This window comes from Papaver somniferum, chromosome 9 (assembly GCF_003573695.1).
Source record: "Papaver somniferum cultivar HN1 chromosome 9, ASM357369v1, whole genome shotgun sequence".
Classification (NCBI taxonomy): Eukaryota; Viridiplantae; Streptophyta; class Magnoliopsida; order Ranunculales; family Papaveraceae; genus Papaver; species Papaver somniferum.
This window is the reverse complement of record NC_039366.1, coordinates 134,387,660-134,393,659: the sequence shown is the minus strand read 5'-3', so window position 1 is coordinate 134,393,659 and position 6,000 is coordinate 134,387,660.

Sequence of the window (6,000 nt, the reverse complement as noted above, 5' to 3'; positions counted from 1 at the left end):
GTTCACACCTCTTCTGAAGAAAGGAGCAAGCTTCACCTGGACAGCTGTTCAATAAGAAGCTTTCCATAAAATACAACAGATATTATTGTCACCGGACGTCATGAGGTCTCCAGTGCAGGGACGACCTCTGATTCTTTACACAGCCTCCAGTGACGTCACCATCGGCGCACTCCTCGCTCAGGAAGACGACGAAGGCGTCGAACGACCGATTTACTACTTCAGCCGCACAATGAGAGATGCTCAACTCCGATATCCAAAGGCCGAAAAGGCATGCATGGCATTGGTACATGCAATCCAGAAGTTCAGACATTACTTACTATCTAACAGGGTCGTACTCATCTCCAAATCTGATCCCATAAAGTTCTTGCTATCAAAGCCAGCCTTGATAGGGAGACCAGCGAAGTGGCTACTCCAGATGTCATAATTTGACATAGATTGCACGCCACCTAAAGACATCAAAGGTCAAGCGGTCACAGACTTGCTCGCTGCTTTTCCAGGGGAAGACACAACAACACTACATGAAGAAGTGCCCGGCGAATTCCCAGACATCTTGGTCATCAAGGAAGAAACATGGCTTCTATACTTTGATGGATCTGCCACCCCTAGTAGTGACGCCGGAGGAGCGGGCATAGTACTGGTGTCTCCATCTGGTGAAGTTTTCTCACATTCGTTCAAGTTAGATTTCCACTGCACCAACAACTCAGCAGAATATGAAGCCTTCCTGTTAGGATTATCCTTGGCCAAGCAAGCAGGAGCAACACACCTTGAGATAAGGGGGGATTCAAAATTATTGGTCAACCAGATGAATGGAACGTATTCTCCCAAGGAAATCACACTTGCTCCATTCAGAACCGAAGCTCAACGACTGTTGACCTATTTTACTGACGCAACGATCGTCCATACTGGACGGACTAACAATAGGCATGCTGATTTCCTAGCAACTCTCGCCTCCAAGCTGCAATTTGAAGGAGCAGAGAAAACGGTCACTGTACAGAGGTGTACCGTATCTTCAACTTGGCTCACTCAGATAGAATACATTCCAGCAAACGATTGGCGAGCACCCATCATTCATGAATTGAGCATCTCTGTTTCAGAAGGCCAAGTCAGCCTCAAAGAATTGAAAAACTACTTCTTGATCCATGGAGGACTATACTATCGAAACCCTGATGGATCTCTATCATGATGTCTTGGGAGCAACGAAGCGGAAGAACAACTCAAGCGCATACATGAAGAAATCTGCGGGCAAACGTTAGTGGTAACACTTTACAGAAAGCTTCAAAGAATGGGATACTACTGGCCATGCATGGAAACTCAGTCAAGAGCTTTACAAGGATCTTGTCCTGATTGCCAAACACCTCCTCATCACCTGGAGATTTTGACAGTCCACCACACTGGGGACTGGAAGGAGCCTTACATCAAATACCTCTGGGATAACGAACTACCACTGGAAAAGAAGCAAGCAGTCAAACTCATTCAGAAAGCTAAGAGATTCGTCTATCTCGATGGGATCTTATACCGCAAAATATTTGGTATGAATTTACTGAGGTGCTTGACCGAACATGAAATCCCTACAATCCTGAAGGAAGTACATGATGGAGAACATCAAGGAAAGAGGAAACTATTTCTTCAAATTCATAAGAAATATTATTGGCCAACCATGGAAGACGATGCAGCCGCACACGTTCAGAGGTGTCACCAATGCCAAACCCATGGTAATCTCATCCACACTCCTTGTCTCCCGTTGAATTTTGTGAATAGTCCGTGGCCTTTCTACATCTGGGGACTAGATATCATTGGGAAGATCAATCCAGCATCTTCAAAACAACATGAATACATCATCACTACGACAGAGTACTTCACCAAGTGGGTCAAAGCTATTCCTCTTCGAAGCACCACTGGAGTTACGATTGCCGCCTTCATCAAGGAGCACATAATATGCAGATTCGGAGTTCCTAAGTATATCATCACAGATAATGGAACTCCTTTTGCCAATAAAGATGTTGAGAAGCTGCTGAATAAATATGGGATCAAGCAAATCTTCTCCACGCCTTACTATCCACAAGGAAATGGTCAAGCAGAAAGTACCAACAAGAATTTGATCAGGATTATCAGTCGGACGATTCATGATAATCCTCGATCATGGATTGAGCAGTTACCCATGGCTCTATGGGCTTACAGAACTGAACCAAGGAGCTCGATCGGTACTTCGCCATATTCCCTTGTCTATGGAGCCGACGCCATACTTCCAGCAGAAATCAAAGTTCCCTCAGCCAGGATTGCAGCATCCAGTGGTGTACAATGGGATGAGGCTGAAATCTCCAGATCAAGAATCGTTGAGCTAGATATGCTTGAATCAAGGAGAACCAAGGTGGAAAAATATGTGGAAGCTTACAAACAGAGGATCTCCAGAGCCTACAACAAAATGGTAAGACCTCGAACATTTCAAGTAGGAGATTTGGTATTAAAGACGACAAAGCACATTCAACAAGACATGTATGCTCCTAAGTTCTCTCCTAAATGGGAAGGACCGTATGTTGTTATCAAAGCAGTGTCTAGCGGATACTACAAAATTTTAGCAATCAACGGAGGAAATGAAGGAAACATCATCAATGGCAAATGGCTCAAAGCTTATTATGCCTGATCCATGAAACAAACTACCTCTTCATCATTTCAAGCATTTTTAAAAATGTAATTTCATTCCTCCAAAGAGCATGTGAATGCTTCTTTGTTCATTAAACATTTCATAAATGAGCAAAATTCGTTCATACCATGATCAACTGTTTCACTTAACTAGAAACCCAGATTTATTCAAAAAACAACAACCACAAATGCTCACTCAGACCAAACCATCCAGCAACGGATAATCCCTGTAAAAAGCCTCGTCAAGCTTCTTCTGAAAAATCTTGGTATTTTCCTTCAAGTCTTTGACCGCTTTCTCAACCCTTGCTGACTCCAGATCCAGTATCCTCTCCTCATCCAGTAAAGCGACATTCATGGAAATTGCATCGGCAGCCTCTGTTGCCTTATGAACCTTGATTATCTCAAGACGACGACAGAGCCAGCTTACATTGAATCGCAATATCTCACAATTCGAGATCATTTCATCCCATTTGTGCAGTTCATGGTTTTTGACGTCTCGCAAATGCATCCGGTTCATTTCCTCGATGATCGGAAATAGCCCCGCTACCGTGGTTAAAAAAGTTGGAAGAAAACCTTTCCACACTTGTGTGGTAGCAATGTGACCACACCTCTTTCAAATCTTGGTGTACAGAGGCGCATGACATTTGGGAATCACGAATCCACCGACCACTTCATTTTCTGGGAAGGTATTAATCAATGAAGCTTCGAATAAGAGTCCAGCGGTTGGGTATTCACGAACATGGACATTGTCTCCAGTCTCCACGGATCCTGCAGAATCTTCACATGCCTGGTTGCTTCTTTCCTCAACCTCAACCACGGTCACAGATTTTCCACTATTTCTTCGTCTAGCATCGACGATGACATGGACATCCGCCTACGATGAAACGAAGGAGTGTTAATCCCGGGACTCAGTACAATCTCAAGAGTCATAGGTTTACTTACAGACGATCCAGCTTCAGCACGAGCCGATCCATACCGGGCAGGAGCTCTAACAGTCCGCTTAGGCCTTGCATTATGAGGAGTAGCATTCTTCTTACAGTCATACGACAAATCGTTCTCTTGTGATCAACAATCTCGATCGAACAGAGACAAGAAAGGAGAAGAATAAGAAGAAGTGTACAACTTACTGAGATAGACGTTGATATTTCACGCTTCGACTGAAGATCATCTTGAGAAGAAATGCTATTGCTCGACATGATGGCAAGGAGGTAGGATCAAAACTTCTCTGCACGATGAAACTGACTCAGGAATGGAATAAATATTTGTGTGGATCATAGATTTGGAGTCTTGAAGATATATATATATCAGGCGATAATCATCACTCGCGAATAGTCAACTCAGTTACGAGTTTCACTGAAACCCTAGGCTTCAAATATCGATACTGAAGACGCGGAGGAAAATAACGTATTGGGGACTGAACATCACGGGTCAAAGGATAGGCCACGCGACCTTGTACACATCATGAATTCTCAGCCGTGTGTTATGTTAATTCTCATGAAAATCGACAAGTCATGATGAATTTGGATGTATGGACATTGGTCCATGTCATGGATTAGAATAAATCGACGTTAACAAAATGTTCATCATTCAGAAGAAAAGTCTAATTGAAGTAAAGTCATTTGAAGAAAGATATCCACTATGAAGACTAAAATGGAATGCTCTAACGTTTAAATAAGATGAAAGTAAAACTACTCGTCGGACTCATCCGAATTGTCAGATTCATCGTCACTATCCTTCTCGGAATCATCTTCTTCAGAGTCACTGTCAGAATCATTGGTGAAGTACGGTGGGCGGAAGATAATATCATCATCATCTGAATCTGAGTCATCTTCTGCTGCAGCTTCAGCTTCAATTTTCTTCATCATCCTATGATGCTCTCTTTCATATCGATCAGGCTTAATGTAACGCTCGGATGGTTCCCATGTGATCTCTTCTTCAGAAGCATCAGCATCAGAATAAGAAGGCACTCCATCCAAGAATCGACGCTTCTCCTCAACCCTCTGTCTTTTATGCCGGGTGCGATCTTTCTCACGTTGACGGGCATCCTCCTTTTTGTCTTCAGCTCCTCTTTTCTTGAGTTCAGCAAAAGAGACTCTTCGCTCACCCAAGGGAACATTAGGCTTCGCCCCTTCATGGGAAACCCTAGCCTTTGATTTCGATACAGGAGCATCGGAATCTTCATCAGAAGAGCCAGAGGAAGAATAAGAATACCAGTAATCGTAATTGCTGTTGTTGTTGGTCGAAATTTTGTGGAACCGGAAGATCAAAGATTACTACTATGTAAACAAACCAACATCAGCAAAAAAAGGTAACTCTGAACTCTTACCTCTTTACAGTTCTACTAATGGTAGTAGTTATGTCGTAAGAGTTAACACCTCAAAATCGTTATTCTCTTCGAAAACTGCAAAAAACAAACGAAACTTTATTTAATTTCCGAAACTGATTTTTCATATAATCACGGACACAATTTTCATAATGTGAACATTCACACAACTGACCTATGAAGTTTATAACAATGAAATGTTCTATTATAAATATATTGTCTATCTTCGAAGGTTCCTCAAAACACACGTTTTGATTTTTTCAAAACATCAATTAATGCAACTTGCATATATAAATTCTCTAAGATTTTATCTAATGAAAACAAATTCATGCAAATAAAATATACATCTTATTTTGCACAATATATGTCACGGCTGCATATATATAAAAAAAATTATTTTTCCTTCGTATCGTCGTTATTTGTCTTTAAAACGAAGGTTTATTTCAAAAATATTGTGAAATCTCACATCTCATACATATGATAAAGTTTTGTATTTACATGAAAGATCATAAGCAAAATTTTATCACTGGACACAAGTTCATCATACATATTTTCCTTCGCGTCGTCGTTATTTGTCTTTAAAACGAAGGATTATTCCGATTTCATGAAAATTCACTTCTTTTATGATGAAACCTTGGTATACATGAAAGCTCATACACTAAGTTTTATCACTGGACCTAGGTTCATATTTAAAAAAAAATATCTCTCGAAAATCAGGGATTATAGTTAGTTTTCAAAACTAACGATCGAACGAACATACGTTTTTAAAAACGAGGGTTTTTACATAAAACTCACACTAGTATACACACATGTATATAACTTCATCATGGTCAAAGCATTAACAACTCATGAAGATCATAAACATCAACATCAAAAAAAACAAAAACACGTACCTGGTCGGCTGGAATTTGGCCGGCGGCAACGGATGGCGGCGGCGGCGCTGGATCCCGGCGGTCTTCTCCTGTTGCTGGCACGTGAAGATGAAGAGGTGATGGAAGCTGGACGTGAAAAAAGAAAGGGATTAATCCCTTTTATAC